Source organism: Mustela lutreola, chromosome 18, assembly GCF_030435805.1.
Source record: "Mustela lutreola isolate mMusLut2 chromosome 18, mMusLut2.pri, whole genome shotgun sequence".
NCBI lineage: Eukaryota > Metazoa > Chordata > Mammalia > Carnivora > Mustelidae > Mustela > Mustela lutreola.
In genome coordinates, this window is record NC_081307.1 from 7,838,541 (window position 1) to 7,858,276 (window position 19,736).

Consider the following 19,736-nt stretch of genomic DNA (forward strand, 5'->3'; position numbering starts at 1 on the left):
GGATATATGGAGCCTAAAAATGCTGCAAAGCAGAAGCAAACATTCCAAGGAAATCTCTAAAGCGAGACAAAGTAAATATAAAATGTTCTTTGGCTTAGAAGTTAAGAGTGTCCTTTGAGGGCATGTTGGGACCTTAATTATTTATCTTAGGACATTTGTGAGCCAGCCGGAGCTGCCAAGTTATAAGAATAAAACAGGCTTTTCACAAAAGAATACAAAGAAGCTTAAATGCAGGTAGAACCAAACTTCAGAGCCACCTTTTCCTCAAACAGTCTCTGAGTCTTCCACCTTCCTACAGAGAAAGACCAGATCTGCACTGCAATGATTCTGAACCTGTGGGTGAAAATCCAGGGCTCCCGTGGGAGTGAGGATGGAAGAATATAAAATAGGATCCCTGGCCAGATGTAGTATGTGCACTGATCAGCAGGGAGTGCTCTTGTTTACCTTTTTCTGTGCTCTGGGGAGGGGTGGGATCAGACCAGGATTTGCTTTGAGTAGTCTCAGCTTTGAATTTTTCAACTTTCTTGCCTGGGCTCAAAAGTTTTTTTATCTGCATTCAACTCTGTGATCCACATGGCCATTGATACTATAACCATTTTCTTGAGCATTTGGGAATCCAAAAGTATGGGTGGCACTAGTGGCTCTTCCCCATGAATAGTCCCCAGGAGGAAGACACCAATCCTACCTCTAGGATGGAACACAGCATCAGAAATGCAAGAAGGGAAACAGAGGCTTGAGCAAGGTGGAATGAATGGGAGAAACACAATACCCACATTGCGTGCATCAAAGCACGCTGAAGGAGTGAGTCATAGGGCACAAGAGCTGAAAGGGTCCAGTGATCATCTGATTCCAAATCCCACCTGATTCAGGAATCTTCTGCTTGAGAATCATGACCAATGATCAGCCAACCTCTGCTTGCAATTTTCAGAGATATTTTTGGCAGGCGAAGAATTGCAGCACTCAGATCCCTTTCCAAGAAAGGACTTAGCAACCCAGCTTCAAGGAACGTGGTTAGCTGATAACCTCCAGCTGTTAGTGACTTCAGGGTCCGCCTCAGCTTTTCAGTCTTCTCTGGGTCCCAGAGAATGGCTGAGCAAAGCGATAGTATAAAGACCTGACCACTTCTGCCTAAAATGGCACTCCTCTTAGTGGACAATGTTTGCTTTGGAGCTCCTCAGTGGCTTGGCGGAGACGTAGTCAGAACAGCAGGCTGAAGGCTCTCCTGCCCAATCTTGCTTTCTCTCCTGTCCGAGTGTTATACCTCAATAAACCTTAATACATGAAACACGGTTTCATGTTTTTTGTTTTGTTTTGTTTTTTGTTTTTTTTTTAGGGCATGAGCTATTCTTCTTCTTCTTTTTTTTAAATTAAGTAAACTTAATTAATGGGGCTCATTAATGGGGCTCGAACTCATGACCTCAAAACTAAGAGTTGCATGCTCTACTGACTGAGCCAGCCAGGAGGTGCCCTGGGCATAAGTTATTCTTTACAATACTGTAATGGCAGAAACATGACACTACACATTTGTCAAGACCCATAGAATTTTACAGCATCAAAGTGAACCTTCATGTATAAAAGAAAAATCACTTAGGAGGTCAGGAGATCCCAGGATGGAATGCAGACTGACAAAACAATCCAATTGTATTACAAATATACAAACACCTTTACTTGAAGGTGTTGAGGGAGGAAAGGTGCTGACCTAAGTAGCTTTGGAAATAAGTAGAGTCCGTAAGTCTAACAGTCATCAAATACACAGAAGCACTGTATTCTGGCTGATAAAGTTGTTTCCCACAGAAGCACACATTCGTAATTCTAATAACACTATACATGTAAATTGCAATTGAACAATGAAGTAAATGGATGGCAGATGGTGGGAGCCAGGTTTCTCGGTTGAAGTGGGAAGTTACAGGTAAGCAAATGGAGGTCTAGAAAGAGCCATGTGGTAATAGATTAGAGTTAAAGATATCACTATGAATCCATGTTTTTTTCAATATAGATTCAGATGGTTACACATAGAAATATTTATAAATATGTGTATATATCCAAGTTAGTATACACACATGTATCTTGCTCTACCAGCCAAGAGGGTGTAAAAACAAAAATCCGTCAGTAGTAACAAACATACATAGTAGTAACAAACATACAAACATACATAGTAACAAACATACAAACATACAGAGCTTGATTTCAATTCCTTTCCCAATAAAAGGAACCAGGACTACCTGTACTTGGAGAAATGGGTGATTCTAGGACTGGGGCAAGAAATATACAAGATGAGCATCTTATAGTGCCAGAAAGTAAAGAAGTGCTCAAGAAAGAAACAAACACACCACCACAACCCACACTGATAGAGGTATAACATAGGGACAAAGAAACCAGCTGGAAGAGCTCCCGATGGCCAAAGCTGGAATAAGCTGAGATATGAAATTAACAAATTAGTGTTGGATTATAACCTGAAGTATGAAATAATTATGCATAAGTTTATACAATATAAGTAAATGATTTAACAAATAAATAAATGAAGAGCAAATGTTCCCAAAGAAAAATTTCTAATAACTTATGTAGGAGTACCTACCTGAGCTCTTCCAGCTGCCTTTGTTGTCTTTCAGGACCTAACTCAAATATCACCACCTCAGTAAGGGGACTTCTAACTACCCAGTCTGGAAAAGTTATCTCTCAATCCCCACTCCATCCTCTTACCTTGTCTTGGTTTCTTCTGAAATTATTTTTATTTTTACGTATGGTCTTATAACCATCCCCACCCACGAGGCCCAGAACCTCATTATTCTCGCCCACACAATCTTCTCAAGTACCTGGAAAACAGTCTGGAAATACAGTGACCACTCAAAAAGATCTACCAGTTGAATGAACAAATGAAAAAAAATGAACAAATGGGTCTATTTCTTCGACACGAAAGTTCTTTGAACATAGGGACTCGTGTTCCTTCCAAGTTTTCTTTACTTCAAGCTGGAAACCTCTAGATTCTTCACATTTCTCACTTAACATAGGCACCTGGTACCAGATGATGAAACAGTAGTAATAAAATTATTTATTTATTTATATAGTGCTTTACTATGCTGTGCACTGTGTTAGCACTTTAAAAGTAGCTTCTCTTGGGGCGCCTGGGGAGTTCAGTGGGTTAAAGCCTCTGCCTTCAGCTCGGGTCATGATCCCGGGGTCCTGGGATCGAGCCCCGCATCGGGCTCTCTGCTTGATGGAGAGCCTGCTTCAGCCTCTCTCTCTCTCTCTACCTGCCTCTCAGCCTGCTTGTGATCTCTGTCAAGTAAATAAATAAAATCTTAAAAAAAAAATAGCTTCTCTTTTATTCACCCAAAATTTATGCTCCATAAATCAGGCATTGTTGGATGACTTCTGGAATGTCATTATTCCCCTTAAAAATGGTCCTAGATCTGGACTGTACGATGAAATGCATTCTGGACAAAGGAACTATTACCTTCTCTGATGTCTTTGTCTATCATCATTGACCTGTTTGGGGAACAGGTGTGCCTAAGCAGCAGTGAAGCTATGCTCTTACTGCTGTCCTCTAGCCAGTGCTCATCGCCAGTGGTTATCACATTGTCTGTGATGAGCTAAGGAGCTTGTAGTAGACTATAAACCAACCATATCACTAAGGACACTGTTCAGTTCAGCTGGTTTGTTCACAGCAAGACCTTCTAATGTAGGAAGCGGTGTGTTGGTTTCCATTCTGAGACCAGCTCTTCATCTTGTTGTGGACTGTCTCTCTGAGCAGCACTGAAATCAGACACAATTCTCAGCACTGTTTTCTTATTCTGGGTTGTAATAGACTCGATATCTTGTTCATTCCTGCTGTCAACCAACTTGGAGCAAATGGAACTACTCAGGGCAGAAATCCTACAAAGAATAGTCAAAGATTGCCCAGAGACGGGCAGTTGGTAAAAAGATGTGAGAAGAGAGGAGAGGGTGGCATAGCGGAGAGGCCCTAAGACGGAGTCCGATGACCTCTGTTTTAGTCCCGGATCTCTCATTCACCAGCTGTGCGTAGGGAAATTCCCCTCTCCGGGTCGCATTTTCTTTATCTATGATGGAAGTAGGTAATTTCTTTCAGTTTTTGTGCTCTAGGTTTTAAACCCTTGAGTCAAACGACTTCCATGTACTAAATGCTCCTAGGCTAAGCCTTTCTACAACTTGCATGTCCCCATCACATCTGCCGATATTTTGTTTCCCACAACGTTTTGCCTGGACGCCACACCTGGCTTCAGAACAGAAATGTCACAGTGATATCCAGCAGCCAGACCCAAAGATAAGGGAATTAGGGTATAGGTATAGGAATGGTTGCTGAAAGGTATCTTCAGCAATATTTGTCTCCCAATGATTGACCAATGCTTTTATCAAAACATAGAGGTATCAATAAATGCATGCCATTAAAATTGTTCTGGAGTTTTCTGGTACTGCATGTAAAGGGCTTGGAAGTTACTACTCTGTCCTAACAGCAAGTAAAAAGCTGAACAGACTGAAAAATCAACAACTCTTCTTGGATCTGTAGGAGGGAAGGACATCAGGCAAACTACTGCACCCGAGACTGGAGACACAGACAGGTAAGTACAGAAAGTCATTGCTTACCAGAGCAGAGATTCATAAGCAGAACCACCATGGAAATCATCTGGATATCAACAAATCGATTCTGAAGTTTAAATGGAGATGTGGAAGACCCAGAATGGCCAGTATGAGTTTGAAGGACAGGAACAAAGCTGTAGGATTGACACTCTCCAACTTCAAGAATGACTATAAATCTGCAATACTCAAGACAGTGTAGTATTGGTGAAAGAATAGACAAATTAATGGAACAGAACAGAGAGCACATATATAGACCCACCTACAAATAGACCCATATACATACAGTCAAAGGAGCAAAGGCAAGACAAGGGAGCAAAGATAGTCTTTTAACAAATGGTGCTGGAAGAACTGGACCTTATACCTTTCCCAAAATTAACTCAAAATGGGTCACAGACCTAAATGTAAAATGCAAAACTAGGGGCACCTGGGTGTTTCAGTTGGTTAAGCATCTGACTTCAGCTTAGGTCATGATCCCAGGCTCCTAGGATGGAGCCCCTGGTTGGGCTCCCTGTCCATTGGGGAGTCTGGTTGTCCCTCTGCCCCTCCACCTGCTTGTTTTCTCTCTCACTCTTACTCACTCTCTTTTTCTCTCTCAAATAAACATAAAATAAAACGTTTTAAACAAAATTGTTTTGAAGGCATCCATCAGCACCTCTGTCTCTCTCTGTAGTAAGCTGAACAATGATCCCAAAGATATCAGGTCCCAACCCTGGAGCCTGTAACTGACCTTAATTAGAAAAATGTTATTTTTATTGGCAAAGGTAATTAAGGATTTTTAAACAGACAGATTATCTTGGATTATCTGGGTGGGCCCTAAATGCAATCACAGGAGTCCTTATCAAAGGGAGGAAGATTTCACACACAGAAGAACGAACAGGCAATGAGACCATGGAAGCCAATACTGAAGTGATGTGGCCATGATCTAGGAACAGTGGAAGCCACCAGAAGCTGAAGAAGGCGAGGCACAGATTCTCTCCTACAGCCTTTGGAAGACGGTGGTGGCCCTGTTGACATCTTGATTTCTGCCCAGTGACACTAATTCTGGACTTCTGGTCTCCAGACCGGTGAAAGAATACATTTCTGCTGTTTGAAGCCACTGAATGTGAGGTCATTTGCTGTAGCAGCTACAGGAAACTTACACACCGTCTTCCTAGATTTTACCTTCCTTTCTGATAGATTTTTCTGTCCATAACAAATAAAGCCACCCATCTGCATCCGTCAGGACCCTCCCCCGCTTGAGAGCTTAATGAAGGGACTGTATACGAAGGACTGAGTAGACTTTGAGAGACCTCAAGAGAGGGTCCTCACAGAGTTGACCGTGGGGGAGACTCCGGAACCACCCCAGACCTCAATGGTTAGGGGGACAGAGCTGTGGGGGGAGAGAGGGCCGTCTGACCGGAGCCGTGGCCTGCAGTCAGGGGACACAGTTGGCCCACAGCAGAGGAGCATGGGGAATAAGCTCCTCATACCACTCTCTTTCCTTGCTCTGATCTCCTGCCAGTGGCCTCTGGTCCTAAATGCAAGGAAGCCATTTACGTCAGCCTCCTGGACACAGAGAAGAGTGGAGAAGAGTGGAGAGTGGATTTATAAGAGCAAGTGGAACTATCTGGCACCCACATAATATTAATTCCTTCTCAAGACTGTCCACATAACAGACTGGCTTTGTGAATCAGAGACAGAGGCTTTGTGGGACCCCCCGGCATCCTAGCTCTGTGGCTGTGGGCAAGTCCATACTTCACGAGCCTTCTGTCTCCTCATCTGTAAAATGAAGGATTCAGACTAGGAAGTCTTTAAGATCCCTTTCAACTCTGATGCTCGGGATTCTAGAAGCTGACTAGATGCCTTACCAGGCTGAGGCTGACATGTGTCTAGAGTCCTGACAGCTGTTTACTTACTAAAATAGAAGCAGGCCTCTCTTTTCCATGACGCATCTCTGCATCTGTACAAGGACGAGCAGTACATGCTGGTCACGGGCTGTTTCAAGGGAAGGAGCAGGCTGTGCTCTCTTAAAATGTGGACATGTCACAGGCATGCTGGAAAAGGGACCGTGAGTGGGCCCCGGACAGCCAATGGCATCATGGGAGGAGGCAGGCAGAAAGGCATACCACTCACCCAATGGCCAGGACACGGTCAGTGGGTGCGTCTGCTCATTCCTCAAGAAAGCTCCAGGGGCCCTCAGCAGCTGGCAGCAGCTGGTACGGCCCTCGGGCTGGCCCGGCCACTCACTGGCAGGCCCAGCAGAGGGGTGGCTGCCAGCAACCACACAGATGGTAATAATTAGCCAGAGAGTCCAACTATGGAAAGTTCCAAGGGTCCAGGAGAGCCCCACACTGAACAAAGAACATACACCAAGCCTTCCCCTGCCGCCTTGAGACATTTTGTTCTGTAATATGCCTGCCTTTTCAATGACTCCTGTCTGCTTCTGTCTCTTTACAACCTCTTTTTCAAAATGGAGGGAAGAGAATATCTTCATGGGCCCTTCAGGCCTGAAAGTGCTGGAGTAAACTACCCGCCCCTCCCCTCATCTCCCTCTACCCTGGGTGGCCTGGGATACACAACAGACTTCCTCCCTGCCCCCGCCCCCACCCGTCATCATTAATTTGGACGTTCCATAACCCCACCTGAGCACTGGTTTATAAGTGTGTCATTTAGGAGTGGGGGCGGGGGTCTGACAAGGACCTCTATCCCTAAATCCTTAAAAACCCTCCCCAAACTGCTGATTCCTAAATTCCGTTGTCATCTTGTTCCCAGCAAAACAGTTTGGATCTCGTTGTATGCACACCCACTCTGGGGAACTGTGTGATTTAAGGTTACTCAGTGAGTTAAGGGCCCCAAGGTCCTACTGGAGATGAGGCAAGAAGAGGAGCGAGCCTGTGAGAAACCGAGAAGGTGGGTGCAAGCGAGGCCACCAGGAAGGACCAAAGGACCCAGAGAGAGGGCCCTGGGGACTGAGGGATGGTATCACCCACTTCACACCACCCGGTAGAGCTGTCCTAGTTGAGTCGGTGCTAAAAATGTCTTCTGAGAATTCAGTTAAACAGCTTCTTTATCAAGAACAAAAGGGATAAGAAACAGCACAGAGGATCGTAGGGGAAGGGAGGGAAAAGTGAATGGGAAGTCATCAGAGAGGGAGACAAACCATAAGAGATTCTCAACTCTAGGAAGTAAACTGAAGGCTGCTGGAGGGAAAGTGGGTGGGGCCATGGGGTAATTGAGTGATGAGCATAAAGGGGGCCACGTGATATGATGGGCACTGGGTGTTCTATGTAACTGATGAATTACTGAGCACTATATCTGAAACTAATGATGTACTATGTGTTGGTTAACGGAATTAAAAATTAAAAAAAGCACACAAGAGAAGCTTGCACTGTGGCCCTCAGACCCTCAGAAGCCTTTCCAGTGATGGGGTAGATTACAACAGTGGAATATAATTAGGGGATGCCTAGGGGTGGTCTTCCTCTTCCAAAATGCTTCCCCTATTCACTGCCACTGCAAAATCTATGTCTCCCACTAAAGCCAAACCTGCATTTCAGTTCGTTTATTCTTCCCGGTGGTTTGCTAAAAGTCATGCACTGCTCAAAGGGAGTTCTGATGGACAAGAATTAGAATTTATTTTTGCAGGCTCCCTGCTGTGCAGAGAGCCCCATGTGGGGCTCAATCCCAGGACCCTGAGATCATGACCCGAGCCGAAGGCACGGGTCACCCACTGAGCCACCCAGGCGCCCCATATTTTATTTTATTTTTAAGATTTTATTTATTTATTTGTCAGAGAAGAGAGCACAAGCAGAGGGAGTGGTAGGCAGAGGGAGAAGCAGACTCCATGCTGAGCAAGGAGTCCACTGCAAACTCAATCCCAGGACCCTGAGATCATAACGTGAGGGGAGGGCAGACGCTTAACCGACTAAGCCAGCCAGACGTCCCCGAACTAAGATTAATTTTAGACACAGGGTACTGAGGGTATGAGGTGCAGAGCAGGGCTCAGTGGGAGGCCGCAGCTGGGACTTTCTCTCTCTTGACAGAAAGCGACAGAGATCCTTGCAGAAGAGGAGGGAGGAATCCCTGGACACAGGGCCTCTGGGAGAGCATGGAGAGGGGTTAAGACGGCAACCCACTCTGGGTTTCCCCACACCGGGCCCTGCCTGATGGAATGCTTGCTTAGATCCAGGCCCACCACGGCGCTCCCCCCACCCCCTGCCCCAGTATCAGTGCCCTTTGTATATTCGGCCTGCTGTTCTCCAGAGCACCTGAGTGCTGCTCTCAGACCTCATGTTGTGGGGCTCCCACCTCCTCTTCCAAACATGGCACGTTTCAAACAGACAGAAATGGACTAAGTCAGGGAGATCTTCTAGAACCAAACTGTAAGCTTAAAGCCCTCACAGGCCAACCAGCCTCGAGTTAGTGCCGACCTTAGCGCTTACCAGCCATGTGTGTTTGTGTATATTTCTCCTCCTCTAGAGCTTGCATTCCTCATTTGTAAATGGGAGATAATAGGAGTCCTCACTCGATATGCAGTTTTGAGGATTAAACAAATGAGAAAATGCAGATGAAGCACTTAGCAATAGGCCTGGCTCCTAGGAAGTGCTCAGTAAATGTCAATTATTAATTTATTTCTTGCCTGCTTTTACTTCCAGTAAAGGCTGGCAAACTGATGTGCACAACTTTCAAAATCATTGCAAATTTAATAGAGGCTTAAGCCAGGCTCCCAGATTTGTTCTTTGAAAATGCCACAAAATTCTTTTGTAATTCATGATCTCCCTACTGGTTTTTTTTTTTTTTTTCTTTAAGATTTTATTTATCCATCTGACAGAGAGAAATCACAAGTAGACAGAGAGGCAGGCAGAGAGAGAGAGAGAGGGAAGCAGGCTCCCTCTGAGCAGAGAGCCCGATGTGGGACTCGATCCCAGGACCCCGAGATCATGACCTCAGCCGAAGGCAGCGGCTTAACCCACTGAGCCACCCAGGCGCCCCTCCCTACTGGTTTTTTAAATCTGCTATATTTAGCTCTTAAATTTTGTATCTCAGCTTGAAATCCTAAAGTCATCCTTCCAAAAATACAAGTGGTTTGGCCAATGGCATTTACTTACTGAAAAAACAAGCAAATTTGTTTTTGAAATAACAACAGGTCTTGGGGTGCCTGGGTGGCTCAGTGGGTTAAAGCCTCTGCCTTCGGCTCAGGTCATGATCCCAGGGTCCTGGGATCGAGCCCCGCATCGAGCTCTCTCTGTCCAGCAGGGAGCCTGCTTCCCTTCTTCTCTCTCTGCCTGCCTCTCTGCCTACTTGTGATCTCTGTCTGTCAGGTAAATAAATAAAATCTTTAAAGAGAAAGAAAGAAAGAAAGAAAGAAAGAAAGAAAGAAAGAACGAACGAACAACAGGTCAGAGGTGGGACTAATTTCCGTAACTTCAAAGACAAATAGATTATACCTCTTTTAATCAAAGGGTCCAATTTGACAAGGGGACCCTAAAGACTAGTTGTTTCAGTTCTACTTCTTTAATCTCTGGGAGTACATCTCAGCTCTTTCTTGGAGGTCTGAAACTATCTCTCAGGGACCCTGGTCCTTTCTCGTTGGGGTCCAGGAACAGCCCTCTACCCCCGAGCTCACAGCTGAAATTGTTAGTGTCCCTTTTATAGTCTTGAACAGCAGTTACTTATTTCCAGATGGCTGCCCAACTACCTAAAGTTAACCCGGGAACCTCTTTTACACGTAATAACATAATTCGCTGAGTGTTCACTATGTGCCAGACACAGCTCTAAATGCTTTCTGTGAACTAAATCATTTTATCGTAATAATATCTCTGTGAGATAGATACTGTTACTATCGTCCCTCTACATGGGATAGCATTGCTTGGGTAATTTGCCTATGATGACTTAGCTAATACGTGGTAGAACTGGGATGTGAACCCAGGGAGTCTGGCTACAGAGCTGCTCTTTCCCAATTAACCATACCGCCTCTGAGAGAAGTGAAGTTTATTGGTGATATCTCTTGAACAAAACTGACTCTTTCACAGCAGTACCCTTCCTTCCATGGAACATTCTGTCCTGACCCTGTCATTCTGTTCCCTCCAGCCTTTTCTCTGGGGCATCCTTTGCCGAAACTATGAACAAAACACACTCACCACAAATATCCCTCTTACCTCTGTCAAACAGGGCTGCAAAAATATTTGAGGCAGCGTGGTTCACGCTCGGGATGGGGCTCCAATCCCACTGTCAGTAGTAACTGACCGGGTGCCCTTGAACAAGCCAGTTCGTGTCTCTACCTTGAGGTGTCCTATTAGCAGAGTGGGGGGCGTGCCCAACTGCCTTATAGGGCCTTTGTGGGGGATTACACGAGTTAATCCATGTGATGTGCTTGGCACAGTGCCTGGCTCAATCAGTAAGCTGCTGTCATTAAGGAAGACCCATAACAGCTATTACAATTATTGATCATGCCGTCCGTCCGTAACCGCAAGCAGGGTCGAGAAGGGCACCTTCAGCAAAGACTCAGAGAGCAGCCAGGTTGCAACGCAAGCTCTCGGGGGCTCTGCGCCTTGAGGTCCCTGCACGTGAGAAGGGGCTGCTTGAGATGGAAGGGTTCATCTCCACACCTGGCTGGCGGGCTCCACTGGGTGTCCCCGGGGCAGGAGATGATTGTGAAGTAGGAGGGAGTGGGAGGGCCAAGTGAGTGCTTAAGCTGGGAAGGTAGAAATCCCGCTGTGAACAAGGCCATTCCAGAAGCAGTCACTTTCACCCCAGACACGCTACTCGTTCCAGCTTAGTAGTTTCGAAAACGGTTCTCAAAACTTTCTTTCAACTGGGCACCCCAGCATATGTCAGGAAAGGCAGAGCTGCTTTGCTGGCTGTGGGAAGAGGAGGCTCCTGGAGCACTCACATGCTCCTGGTTGAACTCCTCCCCCAAAAGGACCCTGGGTCGCTTCTAACAGCGATGATGTCCTCAGACCACGGTTTGAGAAGCATTTTGTAAGAGAAACGAATACATCTACTGCATGAACCTTCCCCTTAGGGAGCCTGGAGTCCAGTGAGCTGGCAGCTACAGTCCTGGACAGGCTGGCATGTAAATTCCTATGTCCCTCGTGGAAGGTGCAAATCCTAGCACGGCACTGTTGTTGGCTCCTACAGAACCTTGAGGCTTTGCAGTTGCACAAGATCTTTCTACGTTGATACCACACACTAGAGAGGTGGGGAAGAGCTTGTTTGCGTTGTTTAGCTTCAGTAAAATAATCTAAAACAAACTTACCTCTCACAACACTTCTATGAGGTGGGGTTATTACTATCCCATTTTACAGATGAGGAGGCCAGAGGACATTTAACTTGTCCAGAGCCACTCTACCAGGCACTGCTGGAACCAAGATTCAAACTCGCTCTGCCTGGTTTCAGACCACGACTGGGGGGACCTGAGACCGAGGCTACCTCAGGGCCGGTCCCATCTCTGCCATGGACTGGTTGTTTCTCCAACATCAACATCCTCATCTATAAATAACGATGATGACAATGACGCCTACCGCCCTTAGAATGATACCCCGACACACAGCCAGTGCCCAGCATGAATGCGTTGCTGTCTTGGGATCACCCACTAGTAAGTTATGACTATTTGCTCAATGCCCCTCTCACTGATCTGGCCTGTGAAGACAACAGTGCAAGGCGATACGCGTGTGGCTACGGATCTCTACGTGCAGTACAGATAAGTAAAAGGAGTAGGAGTTCAAGCTAAGGGCGTTTGAAATGCCTCATTTATGACTGCTTCATAAATTTTTGAGTACTCCTTGTACGAAGCCATGCTGAGTTCCCAGTGTCAGTCCAATGTCAGCAAGTGCGGTGCCAAGGCCAACTTGCCAGCCACCGACTGCCGGCAGTGCATCCCTAACAATCCAGCGCCCCATGCAGCCTCCTGGCCAGACGGGTTTCCTCTGCCACTGTCACCTGGGTCTCCAACTGCACCAGAGCCCCGGGAGCCAGCAGGACATTTGGTCCGGTCCTGGCATTTCCCGCACCTCTCCGTCAATCTCCCCAGAGCTGAATGTCCCTTGACATTCCAGGGACTCAAAAAGAAAAAACAAAAAATAACACTCCAGAATTCAGGGAACTGTCAGAATTCTGCCACAACACTTTCCATACCAGAACTCAAACAAAACGTGGGCTTCCGGGAGCCCAAGAGTTAAAGTTCCGTTTGGAAACAGAGGGAAAAGAAATGTCTGACCTTATGCCTGAGCGTCCACCCACCCACCCACGGCACACACCCATGGGCAAGAGAACGCCTTCAGCCCAAGGCTTAAAGGACAAGTGCCTCCTTTTGCTCAGTAAATGTCAAACGATCGCCAGAATGTCCAGTCCCCCGTGCCTACCTCTCCGGGAGGGGTCCCCAGGGTCGTTTCTCGAGGCCGTTTGCACCACCTGCTACCGCGGAGCCATCATCCCTCCTTGGGAAGCCGGCGCTGCTCAGGGAGGGGTTCCGCGGAAGGAAGGGGAGGGCAGGCGCTGAGATCCCCGTGGGAAGGGGATGGTCTTCGAACCAAGCACTTGGTCAGAGGGAAAAGGATGTTTTGTAATTTTTGGCTTGAATTTCCAGAGGCAGAACAGGAAATGTCCACTGGGGCTGGGAGCTCCAGGGAGAAATGTGCCGCGATCTCCCTTAGGAGGAGGACTTCCCTGGTCGCCCCGCCTGGAATTTTAAAGCTTCTCTGAATTCTGGTACCCCTTTCCCCCTTACTCTTTCCCTTAGCACTTTTTTTTTTTTTTTTTTTTTCTTAATGGAACGTCAGCTTCGTTCCTGACATGCTGGAAAAATTTTCCTCTGCCTAAACTTGGCTCAGGAACACTCTCTCCTTGTGAGAGAATTTCTCCTGTTACAAAGTTCAGTTTAAAAAAAGAAGAAGAAGGCTATTTGTTTTGCGAACAAAAGTTCGCAAAACATTTTTGATGGATTGTTTTTTTCATCTGAACCTCTGGGTTTCAAGAAATATACACACCCATATTCCTTTTGAATATGTTTTCCCCTCCCTTGGAATGGAAAAACACCAATAATAACTGGTAAAAAGATTATAGTGAAAATGTCCTTAAACTGTGGGTCTAGGTCAGCCTCCTCTGTGCTCACATCTCTGCCCACAGCTCAGGGTGCAAGGAATATGGTAAGAGGGTGTGCATGCTGGTCTCCAAGACCTGCTTTTAGTTCTAGGTCTTTCTATGATGGGGACACAGGAACTAGCTACCTTTCCCAAACAGGGTCCAGTTCCAAGCACACACAACGTCCTCAACCCCTCAAGGATGGGGCTGCAACATTGCTGGTGGTGCTTCTTGGAGGTGGTGGGTGGGGGGGTGCCTGGACTGAGAAGCCATCTAAAGTAAGATTTAGCTGTTGGGAATCGCCCGGAGGGTGGCATGTCTGTGCCTTGTCAAATGCCACCACAAATTGGGAACTTTTAGGGTACTTGTTGACCCTGGTAATAAAACTCAGTAGTTCTCACAGTGCTAATTGGGGATTAGTTCACAAACAGGAAATGAGGACATCCCCTCTGCTCTGCTTATTAAGAGAAGGTGAGTAATAAATTAATGGTGTAAGCCAGATAAGAACAAAATTTTTTTGCCAGTTTGTGAGGTTAGAAAATTTCAGATGTTTTAGAAGTCTCCTTCATTTACAAAGATTATACTGCATACGTAATAGGCCGAGGCTAGCAATTTTTAGATTTTCGATTTAATGTATTGAGAACACATTTTTATCTAGGCTATAAAGCAAGACTGATGTAGGTCAGTTGCTAGCTTGAGTTTTGCACCTAACCTTGAAAGTAATTGAAATGCATTCGTGTTCTGAAATTTAGAGATTCTGTCCTTTCAATATTGGTTTAGTGTGGAGATAATCCCAATCAACAAAATTTGACCCATCGTTATTTAACTAAATGCCCAATTTTTTCTAACATACCTTAACATAATAGTATATGTAATATACTATGCTCCTTCACTTGGTTTTTGTCCCCAAATGATCTCAAAAATCACACTCTGAAAAGACGTAGACAAATTGAGTCTATTTGGTATCTAAACAATAGACAAACTACGTCCTAAAAAGATTGATCATGCCCCCAAAATGAGGGCAAAAGTCTAATTCCCCAGATATGGGGTATACTGCTTCATGGACACTACTTGCCACAAGGACAGGGGAATGTTGCCAAGCAGAATTGGTGCGATGGTATTTTTAAAAAATACTTTATTTATTTGAAAGAGAAAGAGAGAGACAGAGAGAGCAGGGCACAGGTGCAGAGGGAGGGAGCAACTCAAGCTGACTCCGCACTGAGCCTGGACCCACACGTGGGGCTCAATCTCATGACCCTGAGATCAGACCCAAGCCTAAATGAAGAGTCAGATATGTAACCAATGGTGTCCCCAAAGCGACCCTAGTGGGGTGGCATTTCTAATTCTTATCCTGAGATCAAGAGTCACTAGATTAGTCAGACATCTCTTTCCACTTGCTAAACTAACTGATTTGATATGAATGTAGACAGAGGCATAACAATTTTATGGGCAGCAAAAGACAGAGTCGACCTTTTCAAGGTTAAAAGGTTTCAAAGCTTGACAAGGTTTCACAAAAGGCCAGAGTCTGGATTGGTTTGTAGGTGAGGGACCATACTGAATTTAACCGGCTCCATAGCATTGGTCCGTTAAGTGCCGAGTGTGTGTGCCGCTCTACTGGAGGCCTTCTCAGATGGAAAATGATTTTAACACAACAACTCCATAAGGTATTGTTGCTCTCATTTTACAAAAGGGATCCTCGGGTCCTGAGATGTTTTTTTGCAACTATACTTGACAGTGTCAAGATTGCTCATGATTTTTTTTTTTTTAAAGATTGTTCACGATTCAAGTTTTTTTTTTTTTTTTAAAGATTTTATTTATTTATTTCACAGACAGAGATCACAAGTAGGCAGAGAAGCAGGCAGAGAGAGAGGAGGAAGCAGGCTCCCTGCTGAGCAGAGAGCCCAATGCGGGGCTCCATCCCAGAACCCTGGGATCAGAACCTGAGCTGAAGGCAGAGGCTTTAACCCACTGAGCTACCCAGGCACCCCACGATTTAAGTTTTTTGAAGATTCACTTTATTCATGCTGCCTGTCTAGTCCCGCAACTCCCTACCATGTTCCATGTTCCATGTTAGAACTGCAAATAACATTCACTTCTTCGTTCCAGTCAATGAATGTTTAATAAAAATTTATGTACGTAGGACTGGGGCAGGAGATGAAGACCTCAAACTCTGCCCTGGAGATGTTTGTAATCTGGTAGGGGGCAGAAAGGAACATCTCTGTATCATTGGACGCAACAGTTCTACTCCTAGGTACATAGCCAAGAGAACTGAACATGTATGTCCACACAAAGACCTATACACGAATATTTCTAGTAGCCCTATGCATCTCAGCTGCTGATGGAAACAAGCCAAACGGTCATTAACTGATGAGTCGGTAAACAACACGGACATGGCCATAACAATACAATATCGGTCATGAGAAGAAATAAGTGCTGACACATGCTACAACATGGGTGAACTTAGAATGTGCTATGCTAAGGGAAAACAACAGGACACAAAACACCATCTATTATATGATTTTATTTATGTGAAATATCCAGAATGAGCAAATCTTCAGAGACAGAGAGGAAGTGGTTGCGGAGGGCTGGGGTCGTGGTGGAGTTGGGGTTGGTAGTTAAAACCACAGGTTTTCTTCGGGGGTTGATGAAAAGGTTCTAAAACTGATGGTGGCAACAGGTGCACGACTTTGTGAATATACTAAAGACCATGAATCGTACATTCTAAACAGGTGAGTTTATAGTACGTGAATGATATCTAAAGAAAGCTATTGCAAAAAGCAATACATGTGCCTAAAAAAAAAAAAGAAAAAAGGAAATACATCTGTTTAGTCGACCCAAATTTGCAAAGTGCCATCCATATTTCACATCCAGTTTCTTATTTCCTTGGCTAACTCACTTCGAGGTTTAGGAGACTCAAGGCAAGAATCCATTCTTACCGGAGCCAATTATTCTGCCTATTGTGATTCTTTGACGATGTGCTTTCTTAGGGACTGATATCCCCAAGCTCTTTCCATTCTGTCCCCTACCAACACTCATATTCAGGCAAGGGTTTTAAAAGTGTAATTACGCTGAGATTTAGGAACTAATTACTGTAGGATTACTGTGTGTGCATTGAACTAATAAGCAAATGTTTGGTTGTCTTAGGCTATTGAAATAAATTCATTATGATTTTTCATCTCTCAAATACCCCTACTTATTCTGAGTACCCTGAAAGGTGCAGGAATTGAAATTATGGCAGAAGAAGCAAGCAAGCAAACAAATGTAGTTGGCAGCTCCAGGTGCTATCATGGGAAATACAGGTGCGATACGGACCCCAGGGGGGCAATGAGTGTGTGGTGTGGGGAATGTCTGGAGCAGCAGGTGTGGTAACAAGGTACTTTCTCTCCAGAATTCCTGGCAAGTGGGTGAAAGAGGGCTCATTAGTTTTGTAGTTGTCGTTTTGTTTTACTTTTAGAATTTTTTTCTTTAGTTTACTAAAGAAAGTGGAGAAAGCCCAGAGTGGAGCCCAAGGTGAGGCTTAAACTCATGACCCTGAGATCAAGACCTGAGCTCAGATCAAGAGAGTTGGATGCTTCACTGATTGAGCCACCCAGGTGCCCCGTTGTTGTTTTATTTTAATGGATGGGTTATGTAGGGGTAAAATAGTAGTGGCTTTCTGGTCCCTGAAATAGGATTTACACACAGAAGACAAAGAAGACACAGAAGACAAAGTTCAGCTGCTCTTTAGAATCCTGGAGCAGCACAGTAAACTTCACGTCTCTGTGAGGGTCAGGTGTCATTCTGCATCTGTCCAGTAGATGGAGGCATTGCTGTTCCAGAAAGAAAACTCTTTCCAAACTTGGTATAGGAGCTAAGCCCCAGTTGTGGCTGCCACTTGCTCCTTTCCATCAGGTGGCAGACAGGACAAAACAGCCCAGAATTATGCCAGAGAAAGAGCAGCCCTATCCTAATCCGGACTTCTTACCTTAGTACAGTGACCTTGGGCACGCTGCTTTGTCTCTCTGGACCTCAGCTGCCTCATCCAAAAAGTGAGAATTTCCCAGATCCAGGATCTTTTGTCGACATTTCCAAACCCCGATACTCAGAAAACCAGAAGCATTTCATAACTCACTTGGCAGCAAGACCTGACCTAAACTGATGCATTTTCCTTCTCAGTGTGAATGTTCTTACATTTCCCTGCAAAAGGGTTTATATATTTCAATTACAAAGTGCCTCCCCCCCCACCCACTGTGGATTTGATCTAATAAAAGGTACAATATGCAGAATTAGCTTCCTCAAATCTGAAAAACAATCAGCGTTCTGCAGCACATCTGGCTTTTGACTCAGAGCTCACAGACCTGTGATACTGATTGCAAGGGTGCTGTGGGGATGAAAGGACAAGTGAGGCACAACACTGCGAAGAAGAGTCCTCCGGGGCTCGCCTCCCTTATGCCCCAGCCAGTCAGATGTGGGGTCTGGCAAATAGGAGAAAAACAAGGCAAAGAATCTCTATGATGCATTTGCATCACTCATTCCTATGAAAGATACCTTTCAGCACCTCCTACCTGCTCGTTCTGAAACGAGGACACACACAGGTATGTACAGAGACAAGGCTGGTGGGTGAGGATGCCAGCAAGGGTGGCCGACTCGGTCACTGCCATGCCAACATTTCTATCATTACAGACTGATTCCTCTTCTATCTTTAAAAAATCTTCTTTTAAAAGTCAAAGACTTCTGGGTCCCCCTTGTGTTACCTTAAAATCAGAGGATTTCTCGGGGCCAGAAAGGAATTTAGAGGTAACACCTCAGCTATCCCATCAAAACCTTGCAGGGGTGGTTGGTGGGCAACTAGAACGGGAAAGCTCTGATGGTAGCTGACCAATAAGCCCCAATGAGACCCTGTGAGGGGGTGTAAGAAGGTACGCTTGTAAATTTCTCCTACTTGGTTAGTTTCTCCTCTAGCTGTTATCAGTAATGCAAGCACTTCAACAGAAGCAGAACTTCTGTTCCAAATACAAGGTATTTTCTCCTTCCCCATACCCCCCTCTGGGCTTCCCGCCACCATGCACCCGTTGCTCAAACCAAAGATTTGGACATCATTCTTTCCTAGCCCCATCTCTAACACTCAATCCATTAAAATCGGTCATGCCTGGTCTGACCACTTCTCATGGGGAGAACTCAGGTCAAAGTCGTTGTGGTCTTGCTAGAGCTAAAGCTTCAGCTTTCTAATTGAGTGCCTGCCTCCATTCCTATGCTGCTGCCATCTTTCTCTTTTATGGCACCTAGAACCAGCTTCTCCAGCTTAAACCCTTCAGTGGCTTCCCACTGTCACTAGAGGAGGATCTGAACAAGGCCCCTGCCTCCTTCTCCAACCTTACCTTACCTTCCAGGCTGCAGCCATGCTGGCCTTTCTGCCCCTCCAACATGCCAAACATTCTGCTGTTTCAGGGCCTTTGAACATGTGCCTGTCTCCTCCCCAAGATCTTCATACACAGGCCCAGCCCTAACATTAGTGGGGCCCAGGGCAAGGGAACAAATAAATGGGGACCCACACACCACTAAGAACTGTTATGTAAGGTATGTTCTCTCCTCTTACCATGACAAATGCCTTCATAATGGCAAATTTGAAAAATATGTGTAAACGTATGGTTTTCATGACTGTAAATTAGCAAACTATAAAAGACAATTGAATTTAATTGTTATTCTCATATTTGAGTGTTCTGTTGGCTGGCTGGTGATATTTAAATGAGTAACAAAATAGAGGCATACATTATTCATAATTTGTTATATATTTATTCCACAGAAATGCACTCTTTGTTTTCATTTAAGTGAAATCACTAATGTAATCATTTTTAAATAATTTGTGTTCTATTGAGATGAATGATATAAAAGATTTTTTAAATGTTATTGTTCTCAAAGTGTACAAAACTTGAATGTATTATCATTAAAAATGTAGCTGAAGGGGTGCCTGGGATCAAGCCTTGTAAAGGGCTCCCTGCTCAGCAGGGAGTCTGCTTCTCCCTTTCTCCCTCCCCCTGCTTGTGTTTTCTCTCTTTCCCTCACTTTCTGTCAAATAAATAAATTAAATCTTTTTAAAAATGATA

The 19,736-nt window shown here is 45.1% G+C and overlaps 1 protein-coding gene across 3 annotated transcripts in view; it reads right to left on the reverse strand.

Moving 5' to 3' along the window:
* Positions 1 to 13,310, reverse strand: part of TACC1 (transforming acidic coiled-coil containing protein 1) — a 116,195-nt gene extending 102,885 nt beyond the window's left edge. The window contains exon 1 of one of the 3 annotated variants that reach the window (XM_059156123.1): positions 12,936 to 13,240. The gene's annotated coding sequence lies outside the window, so the exon portion shown is untranslated. Of the gene's footprint in view, positions 1 to 12,935 lie in introns of all 3 variants that reach the window. The other 2 variants (XM_059156128.1, XM_059156130.1) reach the window with 2 other exon arrangements.
* Between the last annotated feature and the right edge of the window lie 6,426 nt (positions 13,311 to 19,736).